The 22,483-nt window shown below is 37.9% G+C and overlaps 1 protein-coding gene across 6 annotated transcripts in view; it reads left to right on the forward strand.

Annotated features, from left to right (window-relative positions):
* Positions 1–22,483, forward strand: part of SCN1A (sodium voltage-gated channel alpha subunit 1) — a 160,797-nt gene that overhangs the window by 41,945 nt on the left and 96,369 nt on the right. The window lies entirely within an intron of this gene.

Genomic DNA, 22,483 nt, shown 5'->3' on the forward strand with positions numbered 1-22,483 from the left:
TGTGCGCCATAATTACTCATATTTTTAAAGAATTATAGTTTCAGCTCTTACATTTAAATGTACGATTAATTTTGAATTAATCTTTGTACATTGTTATCCACAGTTTCAAATCCTTCCTTTTGTATATGGATATCTGGTTTTTCTAGTAGGAGTTGTTGAAATGATTATTCTTTCCCAATTAAATTATCTTCACACCCAAAGCTGAATTGATAAAAATTGTTAGCCAAGTTGTGTTCTCTTCTTATTTATTCAAGAATGATTCCGAATAAGAACCATTGCTACTTTCCATGTGTCAGATATCTAAATATTAAGAAAAATATTTCATCGCTATAAAATTCATACTTTCCAGTAAATTACATAAATTTTACCATACAATGTTCAATACTGTAACATGTTCTGTATTTTAACTTTCAATTTTTTTAATAACTGTTGAATTTTGAACTATTGTATTTTGTAGCCTCTCACTCTTAGGTGTTGTTATTCCAAATATTTTATTAATTAATTCAGAAACTATTGTGCGACTGTTATGGGAAAAGTACTTTGCATGATACAGTGAAGAATGCAAAGGTAAATGCTACTCTCAAGGTGCTTATGGACTAAAGCAAAAAACAAGACACATTTAGAAGCAAATATACTGGGAGGTAGAAGTCAGTCATCAAGTAACACCAGAGTTGCAGATAAATGCTTATGTGAATTCGAAGATTACTTGCTTTTTGTTTCAGAAAAGTGCTAGTGGATGAAGAGATCAACAGTCTATATGACAGCAAATTTGGTTCCATATTGGTCTTTAAAAGTAGTTAAGTTGGGAGGCCGAGGCGGGCGGATCATGAGGTCAGGAAATCGAGACCATCCCAGCTCACACAGTGAAACCCCGTCTCTACTAAAAATACAAAAAATTAGCCAGGTGTGGCGGCGGGCACCTGTAGTCCCAGCTACTCGGGAGGCTGAGGCAGGAGAATGGTGTGAACCCGGGAGGCAGAGCTTGTAGTGAGCCGAGATCGCGCCACTGCACTCCAGCCTGGGCAACAGAGTGAGACTCTGTCTCAAAAAAAAAAAAAAAAAAAAAAAAAAAAAAAAAGTAGTTAAGGGCAAAGAATAAGCAGTAAGTTTCTGATGAATATAAATAAAATATATGTAACCATTAAAAAGTATGATGTAGCCGTTAAAAAGTATGATCTGTGATTTAAAAAAATGAATAATAATATTCATGTACAAGACATGACAGTTACCAATGTATTGCCTCTTAGCTCTGTTTGGTAGCTAACCAGCAATAGTGTATTGGGCACTTAAAGCGTTTGTCTTTGACCGTGAGCATGACCTTACTCTTTGTCAGTAGAGGGCAGTGAAGGGTCGCTGCAGGAGGAAGGGGCTTCTCTTCCTGGTTCTTAATGCTACGTTTTGATTTTACTTGGATCATTAGCAATGTGGACCATTAGCAATGGACCATTAGCAACGTGCTTGTGTGATGACATCTGGTGGTGTTTTTCCTCAGCCACATGCCCAGATGGGGCAGTCTGTTGATGACTTCACAGCCTTTATATAAGGGCCTAGTGACCACTTTGCCACAGTTCTCCCAACACAGACACTGCACACTGCCAACATAGACACATCCTCACTTCAGTGCCTCACTCCTTCTGAAGGCCCGCCCACCAACCTTAGCTCACCTGTGCCCTAAACGGTTGTTTCTGCTTGCCCAACTGTGACCCAACTATAGACCAGAGCTCTGGCCAGGACACCCCAGCAAACTATTCTGCTGTAGAGTAAGAGGGCTTCAACCACACTTTTCCCAATGACGTTTGGACCCCAGCCTTGGGATGGGAAATCCTTCCAGTTCATTCTTCTTCAAGTCCTCTACCTTAGCTCCAGGATACCCTTTAGATTCTCTTACATCTTTATAGTTACTCTCCTATCAGTACTTAATAATTCTTCATATATTAAACTTTCTCTGTTTAAATTAGCATGTGGTTTCTGTATTTTGATTGTGTCCCACACTGATTCCTGTTGCCACAAGTTATTTTGCTCAGTTAATATTACTGATTTTCAAATGCTTCAGTTTATAGGGGTAAAGACTTAATTTCTTGATGCTATCCCTGAAAAGGAATTGGACAAGTTTAACTTATGTCATCTTCTCACTTGGCTTCATGGAAGATAGCCTTTTCACTAGTGAATATTGGATATGGTCTAGCATTTCCACTGAGAAATAAACAGGCATTCATTCAAAAAAGTGTGGTTGATCCTATTTCTAATTCAAATGCTTTGATTATTATTGAGTTATTCGTATAGTAGATTTTCTAAGGATTCATTGTTTTTGGCCAAGATAAACCAAATGTGGTAGATGTAAACTATTTTCATATGGTCAAATATGTGATGATTATTTTAATGTGAAGGGTTTCATTGAAGCATAACTGCATATGTAGGAGTTTTAATATGTATGAGGTCTGTAATTCACAAAATTGTTGGTTGATTCTTTCTGTTTCACTTCTATTGGCAAAGGTTTGATTTACATTCAGGCCTGGTGGTAACCCTGTTAATAACCGAATTCAGTCTCTCATTTTAAACTTACAGCTCTGGCAAAAGGGAAATCCTGGATGAAGTTGTTTTTAAAATTTTATGAATGATTCTTTTTAAACTCTTTAAAATCTGAAACATTTTAAAAGTTCATCACTTTCTAAAGAGTATCCACCAGGTAAGGTCCAGGTACACCAAGCAAATATGTATAAAACATTAAATTAAGAAAACTTCGCACTTTTTTCTCTATAGCAAAAATCATAAGGAGTAAGACATATGATATAAGCTATTTCCCCTAGGACTTCACTGAGGTTATTTGAAACATATCAGAAGTAAGTTGAGAAATTATTTCATTTCTTGTGTTATTTTTATTCCTTGAGGAAATAACTTTTTTCAAGACCATGATACCAACTATTTTCTTCTCTACAAGCATTCCTGTGCTTTCTTACAACAGCATACTGGCAACACAAAGTAGCTGAATTGACTCAACGACAAATTTCTGTAAAGGCTGTTGGCTGAGAAATATCATTTGACGGTCTCATAGTCTCATATATAAAATGCACCTTAATTTACTCTTTTAATTTTTTTGAGACAGTCTGGCTCTGTCACCCAGGCTGGAGTACAGTGGTGCCACCTCGGCTCACTGTACCCTCCGCTTCCCAGGCTGAAGCAATCCTCCCACCTCAGTCTTCCAAGTAGCTGGAACTACACTCCCGCACCACCATGACTGGTTAATTTTTGTTATTTGTTGTAAGGACGGGGTCTTGCCATGTTGCCCAGGCTGGTCTTGAGCTTGTGAGCTCAAGCAATACACCTGCCTCAGCCTTCCAAAGTTATGGGATTACAGATGTGAGCCACCATGCCCAGCCCCATTTACTTTTTAAACTACCACAATCATTATTATATTGTAGCACTGTAGGTTCACAGAGATGATTAGGGACAGCTATGTTGGTAATTCAATGGATTCTGTTCTGTTCTTACCTTCCTAGATTATGCTGTAACATTAGACAATGTTCATCATTATCTCTTTCTTACTCTCTCTTCCCCGTTACTTCCTCCAGAAAATGGGGTTTTGTTTGTTTGTATTCTGCAAAGATTAAAGTTGAATTCTAACAATGAAAGCATTCATTTTGGCTAAAGTCTAGTTCCATAATTTTTCTTAGAAAGTATTGGCAAATCTGTTTATGTCTCTTTTCAATTATTTTCCTATTATCTCTACATACCACCAATAAAATCAACTAAATTTAGTTTTATTTCAAATCACCCACTGGTTCTTTTATTCAAAAGATATTAATAAGCATAGTGTCAGGCACTATCCCATGAGCAGAGATATATTTCCAGGAAATTGATATAATAGGAAGAAACTAGGGCTAGAGTCAGGCTAATCGATATTTATATCCCAGCTCTAGCTATACACAGTATCACTTTAATTAGCTACATTTTTTCTGACTTTTGTTTCTTCATCTGTAAAATAGTGATAATAATATATATTTTCACATTGTATTGTAAAGTCTAAAGTTATGTTCACTGATACATAATGCAATTCTTGGCACTGAGTAGAGGCTTTAAACACTATTAGTGCTCTTTATGGTATTTTTTTCTAAGTGACTAAAATATCATATTAATTTTATATGCCTCATAGGTCCTCAGTCCTTTACCTTTATCTACCTGGTGAATTTCCTTTTAGTTTACAAAACCCACTTCAGCTCTCACTTACTTAGGAAGCTTGTCTTAACATTTTTCCCCCTCATTGTATCCCAAAAGAATTGATTATATCCTCTTCTGTGCTTCTTCCGTGTCTCAAAGATAACTTATTGTTATACTTCCTCAATATTTATTTATTTATTTATTTATTTATTTATTTATTTATTTATTTATATATTTGAGACAGAGTCTTGCTTTGTCACCCAGGCTGGAGTGCAGCAGTACGAACTCAGCTCACTGCAACCTCCACCTCCCAGGTTCAAGTGATTCTCCTGCCTCACCCTCCCGAGTAGCTGGGACTACAGGTGCCTGCCACCATGCCCGGCTAATTTTTGTATTTTTAGTAGAGACCGGGTTTTGCCATGTTGGCCAGGCTGGTCTTGAGCTCCTGACCTCAGGTGATCTGCCTGCCTTGGTCTCCCAAAGTTCTGGGATTATAGGCATGAACCACCGCGCCCAGCCTACTTCCTCAATATTATAATCTATTGATATTCAACTGTGTCTGGCCTAATAGACTGCCTGCTCCTCTATAACAGAAACTCATATATATATATCCCAAATCCAAAGTCAGGCTTGAAATCTAGTAGGCAGCTCAAAAGTGATTTATTCTTAAACAGAATTGAACCATGCCTTAAGGTACAAAAGTTGTGCATTATCCACAAAATAGCATAGAATATTACTGAAACTTTGTTGAATGGTATTTTCTCTGAAGCACCCATGTTTCTTCAAAGGACATACTTTTGTTCTTACTTATGGCTGTGTAATGTTCCGCAGTGTATATGTACCACATTTTCTTTATCCAGTCAACCATGAATGGACATCTAGGTTGATTGCATGCCGTTGCTATTGTGAATAGTGCTGCAATGAATATATGCATGCATGTGTCTTTTTGGTAGAATGATTTATAGTCCTTTGGATAGATACCTAGTATTGGGATTGCTGGGTCAAATGGTAGTTCTGTTTTCAGTTATTTCGAGAAATCTTCAAACTGCTTTCCACAGTGGCTGAAATAATTTCCATTCCCACCAGCAGTGTATAAGGGTCCATTTTCCCCACAACCTTGCCAACATCTGTTATTTTCTGACTTTTTTTTTTTTTTTTTTTGATGGAGTCTTGCTCTGTCACCCAGGCTGGAGTGCAGTGGCACGATCTTGGCTCACTGCAAGCTCCGCCTCCTGGGTTCACGCCATTCTCCTGCCTCAGTCTCCCGAGTAGCTGGGACTACAGGCACCTGCCATCACGCCTGGCTAACTTTTTTGTATTTTTAGCAGAGATGAGCTTTCACCATGTCAAACAGGATGGTCTCGATCTCCTGACCTCATGATCCACCCGCCTCGACCTCCCAAAGTGCTGGGATTACAGGCGTGAGCCACCGTGCCCAGTCCATGACTTTTTAATAATAAATAGTCATTCTGACTAGTGTGAGATGGTATTCTCATTGTGGTTTTGATTTGCATTTCTCTAATGATTCGTGATGTTGAGCACTTTTTCATATGCTTATTGGTCATGTGTATGTCTTCTTTTGAGAACTGTCTTTTTAATTCTTTGCCCATTTTTAAATGGAATTGTTTTTCACTTGTTGATTTGTATTAGTTCCTTATAGATACTGGATATTAGACCTTCATCATATGCATGGTTTGCAAATATTTTCTCCCATTCTGCTGGTTGTCTGTTTACTCTATTGATAGGGTTGTTTTTGTTGTGCAGATGCTCTTTATTTTAATTAGGTCCCGCTTGTCTATTTTTGGTTTTGTTGCAATTGCTTTTGGAGACTTTGTCATGAAATCTTTGCCAAGGCCTTAGTCGAGGTATTTCTTAGTTTTCTTCTAGGGTTTAGAGATTTAGCTCTTACATTTAAGTCTTTAATCCATCTTGAACTGATTTTTGTATATCGTGAAAGGAAGGGGTCCAGTTTCAATCTTCTGCATATGGTTAGCCAGTTATCCCAGCACAATTTGTTTAACAGGGAGTCTCTTCTGCCTTGCTTGCTATTATCAATTGTGTTCAAGATCAGAACGTTGTATGTGTGTGACTTTATTTCTGAGTTCTCTCTTCTGTTTCATTGGTCTATGTGTCTGTTTTTGTACCAGTACTATGCTGTTTTGGATACTGTAGACTTGTATTATAGCTGGGTGGTGTGATGCCTCTGACATTGTTTTTTTTTGCTTAGGATTGCTTTGGCTAGTCAGGCTCTTTTTGGGTTTTATATGAATGTTCAAATAGTTTTTCTAATTCTGTGAAAAATGACATTGGTAGTTTGATAGAAATAGCATTGAATCTGTAAATTGCTTTGGGTGGTATAGTTATTTTAACAATATTAATTCTTCCTATCCATGAACATGGAATGTTTTTCTATTTGTTTGTGTCATCTCTGATTTCTTTCTTTTTTTTCTTTTTTTTTTTTTTTTTGAGACGGAGTCTGGCTCTGCCGCCCAGGCTGAAGTGCAGTGGCGCGATCTGGGCTCACTGCAAGCTCCGCCTCCCGAGTTCACGCCATTCTCCTGCCTCAGCCTCCCGAGTAGCTGGGACTACAGGCGTCCGCCACCACACACGGCTAATTTTTTGTATTTTTTTTTTTTAGTAGAGACGGGGTTTCACCGTGTTAGCCAGGATGGTCTCAATCTCCCGACCTCGTGATCCGCCCGCCTCGGCCTCCCAAAGTGCTGGGATTACAGGCGTGAGCCACCCCGCCCGGCCTCTGATTTCTTTCATCAGTGTTTCATAATTCTTGTTATAGAGATCTTTCATCTCCCTGGTTAGCTGTATTCCTAGGTATTTTATACTTTTTGTGGCTATTGTCAATGAGATTGCATTATTGATTTGGCTCTCAGCTTGGATGTTATTGGTGTATAGAAATGCTACTGATTTTTGTACATTAATTTTTCATCCTGAAACTTTCCTGAAGTTGTTTGTTTGATCTAGGAGCCTTTGGGAAGAGACTGTGGGGTTTTGTTTTCTAGGTATAAAATCATATCATTTTCAAAGAGAGATAGTTTGATTGCCTCTCTTCGTATTTGGATGCCTTTTATTTCTTTCTCTTGCCTGATTGCTCTGGCTAGGACTTCCAGCATTATGTTGAGTAGGAGCGGTGAGAGTGAGCACCCTTATTTTGTTTCAGTTCCCACAGAGAATACTTTCATCTTCTGCCTCCTCAGTACGATGTTGGCTGTGAGTTGGTTATAGATGGCTCTTATACTTTGACCTAATTTGTTGAGGGTTTTTAACATGAAGAGATGTTGAATTTTATTGAAAGCCTTTTATGCATCTGTTAAGATGATCATTTGGTTTTTTGTTTTTAGTTCTGTGTATGCGATGAATCACATTTATTGATTTGCATATGGTGAACCAACCTTGCATCCTAGGAATAAAGCCTACTTGATCATGGTGGATTAGCTTTTTGGATGTGCTTCTGGATTCAATTTGCTAGTATTTTCTTGAGGATTTTTGTGTCTATGTTCATCAGAGATGTTAGCTTAAAGTTTTCTTTTTTCATTGTGTCTCTGTCAGGTTTTGATAGATAGATATTTAGATAGATATTTCTTGTGAATTGTTACAAATGCAAGAGAAGAAAACTTCATCCAAACAAAGCAGATTGCACACAAATATTTCTACAATGACCTCTATTTACCTAGATACAAGTTTCCTAATTCTATAGGCCTCTAGAACACAACTTCAAATAGAGACTAGGTGTGGTAGCTCATGCCTGTAATCCCAGAACTTGGGGAGACCAAGGTGGAAGGATTGCTTGAAGCTAGTAGTTCAAGATCCACCTAGGCAGCAAAGTGAGACCCTGTCTCTACCAAATATTTTTTAAAATTAGCTGGTCAGGTGATACACATCTGTACTCCAAGCTACTGAGGAGGCTGAGGAAGGGATCACTTGAGCCCAGGAGTTCAAGGCTGCAGAGAGCTATGATCGTGCCACTGCACTCCAGCCTGGGTGACAGGGCAAGACCCTATTTTTTTTTTAAATTGAATACAAGTACCTTTGAACATACCAAATATAATTTTGTATCTCTTATTTCAAAGTGAAGTCCAGATAATCTCACATATAAACATTTTTAAACATATATCAGATCTCTAGAGATGGTTTTTATCTGATTTTCAAACCCTGGCATTTAGAAAAACAAATTAATAAAGACTAAAGGATGAGGTAGGCATTGAGATTTCTAGAACTATTAATAGGTTTCCCCTTCTAGGAAGGAAGGTGAAAAAAGTTTCAAAAATAGAAACGAAGTGTAATTACTGTACATATGTAAATTATTGTAAAAGAAAACATTGGAAGGCCAAGGCAGGCAGATTGCCTAAGCTCAAGAGTTCAAGAGCAGCCTAGGCAACAAGGTGAAACCCTGTCTCTACTAAAATACAAAAAGTTAGCCAGGCGTGGTGGCATGCACCTGTAGTCCCAGCTACTCGGGAGACTGAGGCAGGAGAATTGCTTGAACCGGGGAGGCTTAGGTTGCAGTGAGCAGAGATCATGCCACTGCACTCCAGCCTGGGCAACAGAGCCTGACTAATGGTGAATGCTTTGAGTATTTTGTTAAATCTAGTGGTAAACTCTATGAAAGGGCAAATTTGGAGGTCTATATTTGAGAAAAGTGATTAAAGAACTTCAGGACTTTCCTCTTAACTCAGTATCTTCAAATTTTGATAAAAACAAAACAAAAACAAAAAGTCACACATATATTAAAATTAATAGTCCTCTAGAATAGCATAGAATAAAATCACTATGACCTTGTGAAAAGAAATTGTCACATCAATGTAATTTTCTTTTGAGTTAAAGCAAAATGTCATGTTGATCAAGAAAAAAATAATGGATACCACTTATCTGTGTTTTAAGAAGGTATTTGCATATCTGTATATGTATATGTTCTTATAAAAAATGTGATCTTTCAGGCCAGGCGCGGTGGCTCACGCCTGTAATCCCAGCACTTTGGGAGGCTGAGGTGGGTGGATCACGAGGTCAGGAGTTCAAGACCAGCCTGGCCAACATGGTGAAACCCCATCTCTACTAAAAATACAAAAATTATGTGGGTGTGGTAGTGGGTGCCTGAGGCAGATAATTGCTTGAACTGGGGAGATGGAGGTTGCAGTGAGCTGAATTCACACCACTGCACTCCAGCCCAGGCAACAGAGTGAGATACTGTCTCAAGAAAAAAAAAAGAAAAACGTGATCTTTCATCCCTGATTTCCAATTTTCATATCAGAATTATGGACTACCACATGAATGAAAGAAATTGAACTTTCAGTGTCAGTTGATAGTAACAATAGACATTGACTCTCAAAAGTCTTCTGTGGAGTCAATAACTCTTTGAGAGAATTTGCATTTTATTAAATACTTACATTTGTATAATTTTAAAAGAACATAGTGTGAATGTTTGTAAGACATGTATTTAACATGAATCCAAAACTGGAGTGGGACATTATGGATTCTTGAAAACTTTAGAATAAAACTGGACCTAATTGTCTGCAATTATTCATCTGTATCATATTGCTTTTAGGGGAGGGTTCAAGTGGATCAAGATAGGTAATGATGATTTTATGACATCCTGGAGAAATATATTAATTATAACATATCTAAATTAATCTAAAGACTGTTACCATTTGATAGCTTTCATGCTGGATATTAAAATTAAATATAAATGTTAAGTGAAACTGATATTAATAGCTCTGAGGAATGTATAAATAGGAATCAGAATAATTTTGAAACCTTTAGGAATTGGCCCATCAAGGCAAGTGAGACTCTAGTGTCCAGTTTGGTTAGCTTGTAGTATATTTTGAACCAAGAACAAACTATACAAATAACAGGATGGCAGAGAAGCTAATTAGTCACAAATTTGGTAGAACCAATAAGGTTCTTTTATTTAACAGGCAATCGATAAATATTTGTTGTTTCTGATTGATAGCAGGAAGAATAGGATAATTATGGCATATTTTTATATTTAAAGATCAATTTTATTGTTTCAGTCCCCCTTTTTTAAAATATCAAACTGGCTTGTAAAATGTCACAGGCTAAATAAGGTATTATATTACTAAAAAACTTCATACAGTAATTCATACTAAGGGAAATGTACACAAAAATCAGACATCATCTTTTTACTGTTCTTATCATCATTATTCTATTACAGTTTCTACCCTAAGGAGATTAGTGAAGTTGGGCAGAAATTAGAAGGGAGCAAAAGAGGAATACAAATAATTATATCATACCTATATTATGAGGTTAAAATATTGAAAATTTTTCAGCTTGGAAAAGAGAAAACTAAACAGAGACATAATAACTGCCTTCAATTGTATGGGGGTTTTTCAAAAGGAGGGTACATAATTGAATTTGTATCCCTGTGGAAAGATAAATCATTAAAAATGGGTATAAACTGTAGCAATGGGGAGCTTATTTGTTTATTTTCTATTTCCAAAAATTATTTGATCTGGCTTACAACATCAAATACAATATAAAGCAGAATAATAAAGACCAAATGAGCTAAAAGGAGTGGTGAAATAGATGTTGCCAAATTCAGAAGTATAACAGCAATTTTTGTTTGATCCTGAATTTGGCTTTGTGATTTTAACAGCTGAAGGGGAAGGGTAGGAGCACATGGAGGATTATGTAGATAGATCCCATAGACTACACAGGAAAGGAGCACACTGCCCATCTCTGATAGCCCTATACCCTCAAGTGTATAACTGAGCATCGTTGCAGTTTAATAGGTCCTTTAGTGTTTGGTTGTCTGGTTGATTGGCATTTAATGATCTTTTGTTGTTGTTAAATTGTATTCTACTCCATGCTCAGCAACTAAATTATTAGAAGATGAAATTGCTAGTGAGATGCCAACTGAATAGAACTTTTTGGTATTTTTATCATATCCAACTTATTTTCTGCATTTGGCCGTACTTCGAAACATCTAAAATGCTAGATATTTTTATACTAAGATTCTTTGAATTTTGGAGTGCAACATTCGGAATGTTATTCCTTATTTCTGCCAAGAGATTATATAATGACATATAAAACTGTGACTTTATGTGGAAAATAAATTTGACTCAATTTAATATTCTGGGCACAACTTACTATCAACTACACTAAAACTTGTTCTGTCTGGCAGGTATTCTCTGGAGTCTAAATTGATCATTTAAAAGGACACTTTCAATCACTCAACTCATTAAGTGGCTCAGTGATTCTGTTTGCCAGTAGTCCATTCCAACACGTCTATCAGTATGCAATTCTCAAAATCAGTCATTCTTCAAGGCTCATTCCTTTTTTTCTCATTTAATATTTAAGGTGTAATAATAATGGCTTTCTTTTTTTCTTATCAGATGTTTATCCATCCTTCATAACATAGAGCTCTGGTATCCCAACTTGGTATTTGTCTAAGTGCTTGAAATAATGTTAAAGATCATTTTTTTGTGTGTGAAAGATTTGACCGATAAGGATTCTTTTACCCTATTTTCATGAAAAAGTGGGATGACTCAATTTCTCAATGTGAAAACATGTTGGGGTCATGAGTGTTTCTAATGAAATATCAGTCTTGCTGCCTGAATTTCTGGTTTTAAAACAAGAGCATTGAACTGTGAAAGATTAGACCCGATTTAAATCTCAAACTTCCTCCTGACAATGGTTATCACTTTATTACCTGTGATATTTAACTTTGCTGAACCTCCATTTTTCTCTCTATAAGGTAGTCAGTTAAAACAAAAGTTTAAGAACATGTTGTGTTCAGTGTTTTTACATTGTGCTTTCGTTAGAACACTTGTATTCAAAACATAAGGGCACATTTAAGCAGGTATAAGTAAAATGGTTTATTTGTTATAAGCATTCAATTGAAAATCCCATAGGCCAAAACCCAAGTAAGGCAAAAAGAGTTTCAACTGGAATGAGAAGTCCAGAAACATATCAAAACAGCCTACATTCTTTCTGAATGCTTGCATGACTACTGTTATTTCTGTTTTTGTTGTTGTTGTTGTTGTTGTTGTTTCTGTTTTGGACGATATGCTCTGCTTGCTTATAGCCACACATAGCTTCCTCATCCTCAACTCTGGATCATGTAGTGCATCTTCTCATAACATTCTAACTCACTCACTCTTACCTCATTTAAACACCCAGAAAGCAAATTCTATTGTTTCAGTTAAGTCTATAGATGAGTCCCCCTGTGATCGGTGTCCTCATAAAACCTACCAAGCCGTGGCCATGGGAAAGGGGTGAAATAGTCACATGGTATAAACATAGTTTATACTTTCCTCCATGGGTTACATGGAGGACAATTTCAAAAAAGGAGGGCTGAATTGGCACCTATCGTGTTACTATAAAATTTTTTCACATTTTATAAATTATAGAATTGAAGCTAAGGAAGACCAAGGCACTATTTTAATATCACAGTTTCGTTAAGGACTACAACCAAATTTTGAACCTGACTATTCTTATTCTAAGTCTAATGATCTTATCACAAAACTTACCTGGTTGAGAAAATAAATCTTCATGTCAGAAATGATCCGTTCCTACCTGAGCATGGTGGCTCATGCCTTTGATCCCAGTGACTCCGGAAGCTGAGGCAGAAGTATCACTTGAGGCCAGGAGTTCAAGACTAGCCTAGGCAACATAGTGAGATCTCACCTGTACAAAACAATTAAAAATAAAACCAAAAGATATGACCCGTTCTAACATTTAAATTAATTGAATCAAAGATACATGTTTAATCAACAAACCAATACCTGCATGAATCGACTCAATCCCTTAGTTACCAAAGGCTTGCTTTTCATATTTGTAATGGATGCTTTTCCTAGACCATTCTCTGTAACGGTGTTTCTCAAAATTTGCCCATTCATTAACTCTGAGTGCTACATCCTAATCACCTGGACAAGCAGTTTAAATACAGATCCTAGGTCCACCTCTGAAACAAAATCTTGGGGTGGGACCTTGGACTATGTGTTTTCAAAAAGATCTCCAGATGATTTTTATGAATGCAATGGTCTGTATTTTCAGTTTAGTGTCTACTAGATAAACAGAAAGCAATATGCCATATTATTTAAGTTATCCACAAAGACGCCTTTATTTAATTAAAATTTAATATTACATTCTTGGATTTTAAAGAAAAAAATATCTGAATGAAGCTCTAAACATTTGTTTTATGGCTACATGTTTTAGTTTCCTTAGTTTGATGATAACACTCGTGTTAGAATGAGATGGGTGGGAAGGACAGTGGTATTTGCTCTTCCTATAGCTCGTGCACTGAGCAGATGACCTAGGATAAGGCATTGATGATGAATTCAGTCAGTTATTCATTCATTCAAAAAAAAATTACTGAGCCCACTGTGGCAAACATTTTGGTTTCTTCAATAGGTTGCATAGAATGAAACATCAAGCACAAGACATTTAGTTGATTTCATTATGGCACTAAAGTATTTGACTTTTTCAAGGCTGAAGTTGACTTCTCTGCCTTCCTGAGCTGTAGGGAAAAGGGTCTTGCCTTGCCTATGCAGCCAGCAAGATGCATCAGTTTAAGAAAAGTGCTGAGTAATGCCTGCAAATGTAGCAGGCAGTCAGCCTCTTCTCTGCAGTTTGGTTCATGTCCTCTACCCATGCTATTTAACCCCCGATGTTTTTATAGCCCTATTTCTAAACTGAAAATGAACCTCAAACTGAATAAGGCATACAATAAATGTATCCATATTTTCTTTATTCAATTCAGTAACATCTAAATCCCTCTTGTGAGGACCCTCTGCTTTGGTCATTAGATAGTTAAAAAGATTGAAAATTATTATATCTCTAGTTTCTAAAAATTGCTAAATGATTTTCTAAGGTAAACACCTTTCTGTGTATCCAGTGCTTAACAGAATTAACGTTAGTTATGTGAGTTTTCAAAAGAAAGAAAGGAAAAAAAGGAAATCTCTTTTTTGTCTCAGCCAACAGCAAGCAGGGCTGCTCCGGAAAGAAATGATTTTATTTCTAGCCTCTCTGCGGCATCTCCCTACCACATTAGTATGTTGCTGCAAAGCTATGCATTGTGTAACTTTCCCCATTAGTCAGTCAGCTGTGTAGTTCTCTTCCCTATAAAATCATTGTTCCACAGGAGACAAAAAGAAAAATACAGTGCAGGTTAGTTCATTATATCTTGACATCTGTTTCATGCAGATTGTGATGCAATAAAATACTAGTAATTTAAAGAGAATGTAATTGTGGTTTGAAATTACTTGGGTAAATCGTGTTATTTTAAAACACAAATCTTAGGAAAATGAAACTTAAACTTTGCACTATTTGATTAGGAGTAACAAACAACAATATGAATAAACCAATAGATATAAAATATTAGACTTTGGTACTTAGAATATGTTTTAAGAGTTTGCTTCTAGTATGAGTTTTAATTAGCAATTATTCATTAACTGAAAATTTTTGAGGACCTATTAAGTACCTATACTCTTCTGGGTACTATGGGAGGTGAAAAGGGAGTTTGAAGTTTGTGGCAAATGTATAGTAGTTACATTTTATAAGAAAATGTCTCATGCCTAGTGACTGGTAAAGACAATAAAGGCTGTAGACCGTGGTGACTAGTGAAGAACCTATGACCTGGCTTCTGCTTAAAGAGAGCTCAATGTTGCCAAATTCCTATTTGCCCTTTCACTTTTGCTAGAAGTGTATTGCGTCACTTGTAAGATTAAGGGGAAAATATACTTATTTTGTTTCCCAAAAGTTTATAGGTTTCTGACTTTCACAAATGCTTCAGAGCACTCTTCTCATTGTTGTTATGGCCGTCCAGGTGTAACAGTTTCATCTTTAGAAGTTTAAATTATTTTCTCTTTCTTGCTGGACACAATGGCTCATGCCTGTCATCCCAGCAACTTGGGAGGCAGAGGCAAGAGTATCACTGAGGCCAGGAGTTCAAGACCAGCCTGGGCAACATAGAGAGACACTGCCTGTACAAAAATTTAAAAATCAACTGGGCATGCTGGTATGCATCCCAGCTACTTAGGAGCCTGAGGTGTGAGGATCACTTGGGGCCAGAGGTTTGAGGCTACAGTGAGCCATGATCTTGCCACTGTACTCCAGCCTGGCTGACAGGGTAATACCCTATATCAAAAAAAAAAAAAAAAAGAAAGAAAGAAAGAAGGAAAGAAGGAAGGGAGGAAAGGAGGAAGGAAGGAAGGAAGGAAGGAAGGAAGGAAGGAAGGAAGGAAGGAAGGAAGGAAGGAAGGAAGGAAGGAAGGAAGGAAATTTCTTTGGTTTGTATAGGACCTACTGAGCTAAAGTGAAGTGATAAATTCAACAAAGGAGGAGTCATTAATGTGGAAAGATGTACTACTCATATATTTGAGGATAATCTTACATCAATACTTTTAATAATGAAAGAAACATGAAAATCTGCTTGCCACTGGTTTTAACATTTACCATTATCCATGTTTGAAAAATAAAACCCATCACTGGTTCCTCTCATGAGTATTTCATTGTTCAAGAAAAATCCTAAAAAGAGTGAGTTTTTTCTGGCACTACCACCTTACACTCTGTACGCCCATTCCATCTTTTTATATAGTCTTTTCTTGGCACGTTGATAATTCATTCCATCAGAAAATCCCCACTATAAGTAATTCATCCACATGTATTCTTCCACTGAAATTAACAGGTTCCAGCCAACCCCACCCTCTACCTAATCAACCAAAAAAAGCACTCTTAAGCCCTCTGTCTGACTGATTAACCCACTTTAACAATGAGAAATGCATTTTACATTGAGAAGTAAGTAGTCTCATTGATGCATAAACGACTCATATACTCCCAGAGATACTTGTCTTTTAAAAGGGAGCACTTGTTAACTGAACTGAAAATGCTAATAAATTGAATTTCAGGAAACAGGAAAATAATTTTTTTAGCAGAGAAGACTTTCTTCATATTTAGGGCTACTACATTTGGAAAATAAACATACAAACTGTCCAGTTATATTTGACTTTCAGATAAACAATGAATAACGTTTACTAGCAGTGGGCCCCAAATATAGACAATGAGAACACATGGACACAGGGAGGGGAATATCACACACCGGGGCCTATCGGGAGGTGGGGACTAGGGGAGGGATGGGAGAAATACCTAATGTAGATGACGGGTTGATGGGTGCAGCAAACCATGATGGCACGTGTAAACCTATGTAACAAACCTGCAAGTTCTGCACATGTATCCCAGAACTTAAAGCATAATAAATATTTAAAAAATTGAATGAGGTATGCTTATGCTTTAAAAAATCAGTTATCTGAAATTCAAATTTAACTGTGTGGCATGTATTTTTTCTGGCAACCCTGTTCAGATATCTTAAATCATCATGATGGTTACTCATATCCTCCATGTCATAATGCTGACCTTGGGTGTCCCTACCTCCAATCTGCCAGTCAAGACCCTTTGGACATCAGTATGTTTCCTTCACCCAACATTCTACCTAGAAAACAACAACAGTTGTCCCAACAAATCAGGTACTCTTCTAGGCCAACTTGGTGACATTCTAAAACAATAATGCCCTACCTAGCCCAGGGGCTTTGGGACTTTACTGGGGGTGAAGGTAGGGTAGCAGGTGAGATATACTTGGGAATTTAAAGAAAAGAAAATGTAATTTGAGTGTAGGCTTTAGCTGACTGTAATAATAGTATTTAAATTATTTATAAGGTTTTAACAAAGCATATAATTGAACAATTTCAGCTGTCACCTGCTATTGAGGAAAACAAAAAGGAAAATTTTCTTAGCACTTAAGAAATGTTAGAAAACATATTGATATGAAAGAGTAGAAATGAATCCAAAAAGCATACATTTTTTTCTTTCACAATTTTTGTTTTAACTATATCTTTTTCCAGTTCTTCATCACTGACACCTGAAAATAGGCATTGGCACCACAAAAATACTTAGATGGAGAGAATGCAGAACATGAATTGAACTTTATGTTCTGTTGTCTCACATGTTTATCAACATTCAGTTTGATGTACCAAAAATATTTTTAAATGAGATGCACATTTTAATGTGCATGTAGATTAGAGAAAAATCACTCTGGTCTGATAACTTCATGGGATTGTGAATACAGGTGATGTGATGGATGGTTGCCCAATTATTTTAAAAATGATTTGGTGACAATAATTCAAGATTGTGTTGCAGCTCATGCCCTTACACACACACACACACACACACATACACACACACACACACACAGACTTATGGGATTGAGAGAGATGTTCAGTTTTCAAAGTCAATATTTCAGTGTTCAACCTCCATTTTCCTCTACTCTGGGACTTAAAAAAATGAATCTGTTAAAATCAGGAATAGCTAAATTTCCAAGTAAAGATCCAAGAAGCCTGAAGCCTAAAGTCTATTTCATAAAGGAGCATCTACAATGAATTCAGTTACTTTGCAGAATTCTCAATATTACTATTCTCCATTTGCCAACTTCATAGTCTCCACATCTCTCACCAGTGCTTTGCACATTGTCTATATTCAATAAATATTAAAGAAATGAACGAAATTGACTGTATAGACCATGTCTCTTAGTCCATTTAGTATTGCTATAAAAGAATATCTGAGGCTGGGTAATTTTTTTTTTTTTATATATAAAAAGGAGGTTTATTTGACTTATGGTTCTTCAGACTGTACAAGAAGCATGGCACCAGAAGCAGCTTCTACTGAGGGCCTCAGGTGACTTCCCCGCATGACAGAAGGCAAAGGCACCCTGTGTGGGTAGAGACCACATGGCCAGAGAGGAAACAAGAGACAGGGTGAGGTGCCAAGTTTTTTTTTTTTAATGGAATTTTGCTCTTGTTGCCCAGGCTAGAGTTCAATGGCATGCTAGGGTCACCGCAACCTCTGCCTCCCAGCCTCCCAGGTTCAAGTAATTCTCCTGCCTCATTACAGGCATGCACCACTATGCCCAGCTAATTTTATATTTTTAGTAGAGACGGGGTTTCTCCATGTTGGTCAGGCTGATCTCAAACTCCCGACCTTGGGTGATCCACCCTCCTCAACCTCCCAAAGTGCTGGGATTACAGGTGTGAGCCACCGTGCCAGGCTGCTCTTTTGTTGTTGTTGTTGTTTTCAACCAGTTCTTATGAGAACTAACAGAGTAAGGACTCACTCGTTACAGTGAGGATGAGGCGAAAACCATTCATGAGGGATCTACCCATGACCCAGACACTTCCCATTAGGCCCCACCTCCAACATTAGGGATCAAATTTCAACATGAGATTTGATGGAGACAAATGAACCATATCCAAATTATAGCACCAACTGTCATACACTTAGACAGAAATAGACCTGGCTCAATGTCACATCTGCTGTGACAGATGTGCTGGACATCTGGTAGTGTCCACTCTATACAAATCTGTGATAATCACCAGCTGCTGAGCTCTCAGACAAGACAAAATTGTATAAGAATCCCTAGAGGGTCTGTTTAACCTGGACCAGTATACTACAGAAGGAATATAGTGAGAATGACTGACTTCATGTGACAGACTGAAAGCAAACTTAAGTAGACGTTTATATGATTATCACCTGAAGAATGATGAGGTTCATAAATTTGGAAAGGAGAACTTTATTTCTCGTAAAGGGCTGCAGCCTGCAGTGTGACCTTCTGACAGGTTGGGAAGCACAACTTCCAGCCAGAAGCCAGAAACAGACACTTCAAGGGAGGGGAAAAGGGAACAGAAATTTATGCTAAGCACAGTGGCCAAATATATATTCAATAAGTTGTAGGAGGGATCATGAATATTTATGAGAGGAGAAGCATGCACATCCTCAACTGAGCTTCATGCCCCTTCGTGGGATCCATGTGGAAAAAATGGCAGGATTAGCATGATCCGAGGGTGGAGTTTTCGACCCTCTGACATTAAAAGGTGAAGCAGAGGGCACAAAAATCCTTACTGCACATTCTCAGTGGAATGGCTAGAATCATTCCCTAGTGGGTGGTCTCTTATGAGGCACAAATGGAGGGACAGTGTCAGGTGGTTGGTCCATGTCAGGGGGGGAGTCTTTTGGAAGGGCTGGTTTCTATTTAGCCTTTAGGGAAGAAAGCCTCATAGTGGTTAGTGAGGGAGGGGTTATAAGGAGGTATGTCTGACTCCCCGATCCCATCGTGGCTGAGAATTTAGTCTTCAAGGTTATTCTGGGATCCTTTTGGCCAGGAGAAGGTCAATTCAGTTGGGGGACTTAGAATTTTATTTTCAGTTTACATGATAAATTAAGCATAATTTTATATCATAAATGATAAATAACATACAGAAAATTTAATATAGTGAGCTTCTGAATCAGGAAATTCTCTCTGCCTTTCATCTTTCAAGACCTATTTTCTGTAAGTTCTTTCAGCTTTCTCTATGCCAAAATGGTTCTTCTTTGAACAAGAATCCATAGTAACCATTGCAGATAATATGCCTTTGCTTAGAATTGTTCTATGTCTAGATTTTATATATACAGAATCTGAACCAAATGAATCCTGCAGCTCTGATACTTCTAGTCTCAATTTTTCATAACTCAGGGAGGTTTCATTTGTCTTCAGGTCATTTGTTAAAATGAAAGTGTCAAACACCTGATACTCATTCCGCAGGGTAGTTAATTTGTGCTTAACACTCTCCTCTCCCCGTTCCTGGATCTGTTTCTCTTTCCCCTGTAGTTTTTCTCTGCTTCAGCCCCGCTGCCTATGGGTTCTATGCTGTATCTCTCCATATAGCAACTATGCCTGGACAGTTTTGCTTTGTGATGAGGTGGTTTCATAAGAATGCTTTTGAGCAGAAGAGTATTTTCAAATTGAGTTTATGCTAAAGAGAAACCCCTCTGAGCAGAATTCCACACAGAATTCTGCAGGATATTTCCTGCATAACACCATAAATGTCCTTCTGGCTGCAGCAGCTCAAGTATTTCTCTTGAACCATTTCACACCCTGAGCTAACTAACACTCAGAGAATGAAAGGTGAAAGTCTTAAAACATAAATTAAATAACTATGATTTCTTAATGACACTAATGACTAAATATTCCACAGAGATCCTACCAAAGGAGTGAACTGTGTGTCTCCCAGGAACAGAGTCTGATCATACCATTGTGCTGGAACACCATTGAGTCCAATAGGGATGGCACCATGGCCAAGAGACCAAAGAAGAGACTTGAAGCCAGCAAGGGAAACATAGGATTTATCTAGGACTCATATACAGGGGCGGTCCAGTGGCAGTGGGTTGGACAGGGGAACCACTAATGTTTGTAAAAAGCATGCAGTTTATATAGCATTTTCACTTAGCACTCTCCACCTAGCAACATTCATTTAATCCAAACAAAGGGCTTCATCCACTGTATGACCCACATTCCGAGGAATGGACCAGGCTTTGGAAATCCTTAATAATAAGGAGCGAATTTCCAGGTTGGCCACTTCCAGCCAGATTTCTTACCTCAGAATTCTAAACACACATTCTTTTTAGACCATAGAGTCATTCTCAGGGTAGCCTTAAATTATTGCTGTCAGGTGCATCTGCCATACAACCATGAGTCCTGAAAGGATATGCACACTGAAAATACTGCATTATTTTACCAAAGGAGTTATCAAAGTAGATATTTCCAAAGAAGGAATGTAAGCATCCTTCCCCCAACCCCCAACCAGCATTCTGTGTTAAAATGCTAGTGTTGGCGTCTTTTTCCTTCAAAGGGAATTGTACCAAGCCTGAATTTTTCTCCCATTATTGTCCCACAGCAATAAAAAGACAATTGCTGACTCAGGCACTATTTCCTCTGGCTGCTACTTATAGCTACATAACTCCTGCCTTTACCAGCACCATAGGCAACAATGATCTGCGATGTCTGAGAGCAGCGAGAAGAATGGCATTCATTCTGTCTCCATCTTTGTGGGTTTACATTAAGTTACTTCTAGACCATGGTTTTTGAATGAAATAGAATGGACTCTTGACATGTCTACAAAGAAGAGGCAGAGTCTGGAGTGGGAAGGGGTGGGGAGAGGAGGGCAACGGAAGTGAGATGGAGGCTGAGCAAAAACAAGAAAATGGAGAATAAAAGAGAGCTGGGAGAGAAAAGATGAACATCAGGAAAGGGGAAGATGAACAGACTGGCCATTAGACTTTCTCTTCTCCGAGTAATTCATTTTGTGCAAAACCTGTCGTATACAACTTGGATATAGGCAGTGCATCTCTCATTGCCAGCTAAACAGCCCTTGGAGGCCCACACTGGGCTTTTAGTGCCTATCACCTCACACCTGGTATCTCAAAATCTGCAACCACAATCACAGTCGTGAGGATTAGACTTCACTCTCTACATCCTCCCAAATCTCTCTGTCTAGTGACCACTCACCCACACAATAAGATTACTTATTTTCTAACAGGAAAACTTTACTAAAAGAGTTTAACTGAAGTAATTTTCTGACAGTGACAGTCATTACTATATTCTTGATATAAACTAATCACATTTGTTCGAAGGAATTCCCTTTAATTATTCTATGATCGCCCAGAAGAGATCCTAAATTTCACATGATTTATTATGTGAGCTATCCATGGTCCTACTCTTTAATGACAATCTTCTCTGTAAGGAAAAAAAATGAAATTAATCATCCTAATGATACAGATGTGTTTCATAAGAAAACTACAGGCAGAGCCTAATAAACTATGGCAGATCTGAATCTCAGGCAAACATTATGTATTGTATTGCTTTGTGAATTTTTTTTTTTTTTTTTTTTTTTTTTTTTTTTTTTTTTGGTTGTGTCGCCCAGGCTGGAGTACAGCAGCACCATCTTGGATCACTGCAACCCTGCAACCTCCGTCTCCCGGATTCAAGCAATTCTCCTGCCTCTGTCTCCCAAGTAGCTGGGATTACAGGTGCCTGCCAACACGCCCAGCTAATTTCTGTATTTTTAGCTGAGTTGGGGTTTCACCATGTTGGCCAGGATGGTCTTGAACTCCTGACTTCAAGTGATCCACCCACTTCGGCCTCCCAAAGTGCTGGGATCACAGGCGTGAGTCACCATGCCTGGCCAAGATATTGTATTTCTTTATTTGTCTAATCTGTTTAGCAGTCTGGTAATTGATTAGTGGCTCACACTGACAGACTAGTTAGCTTTGCTGTTAAACAACCCTGTAATCTCAGTGATTCACAACTCCTAGTAGTTGCTGGTTGCTCCAGAAGCCCTGTTCCATGTGTCTTCTTACTCCAGGATCCAAGCTGAGGGAGCAATCCCTATCTGAGACATGCCATTCTCAGGGCAGAGGAAAAAGAACAAGAAGCTGGGAGAAATGACAGTATTGCATGGGAATCATCTGTGTGGGTGAAGATCATGTGTGTCAT

This window comes from Macaca thibetana, chromosome 12 (assembly GCF_024542745.1).
Source record: "Macaca thibetana thibetana isolate TM-01 chromosome 12, ASM2454274v1, whole genome shotgun sequence".
In the NCBI taxonomy this organism is placed as follows: Eukaryota; Metazoa; Chordata; class Mammalia; order Primates; family Cercopithecidae; genus Macaca; species Macaca thibetana.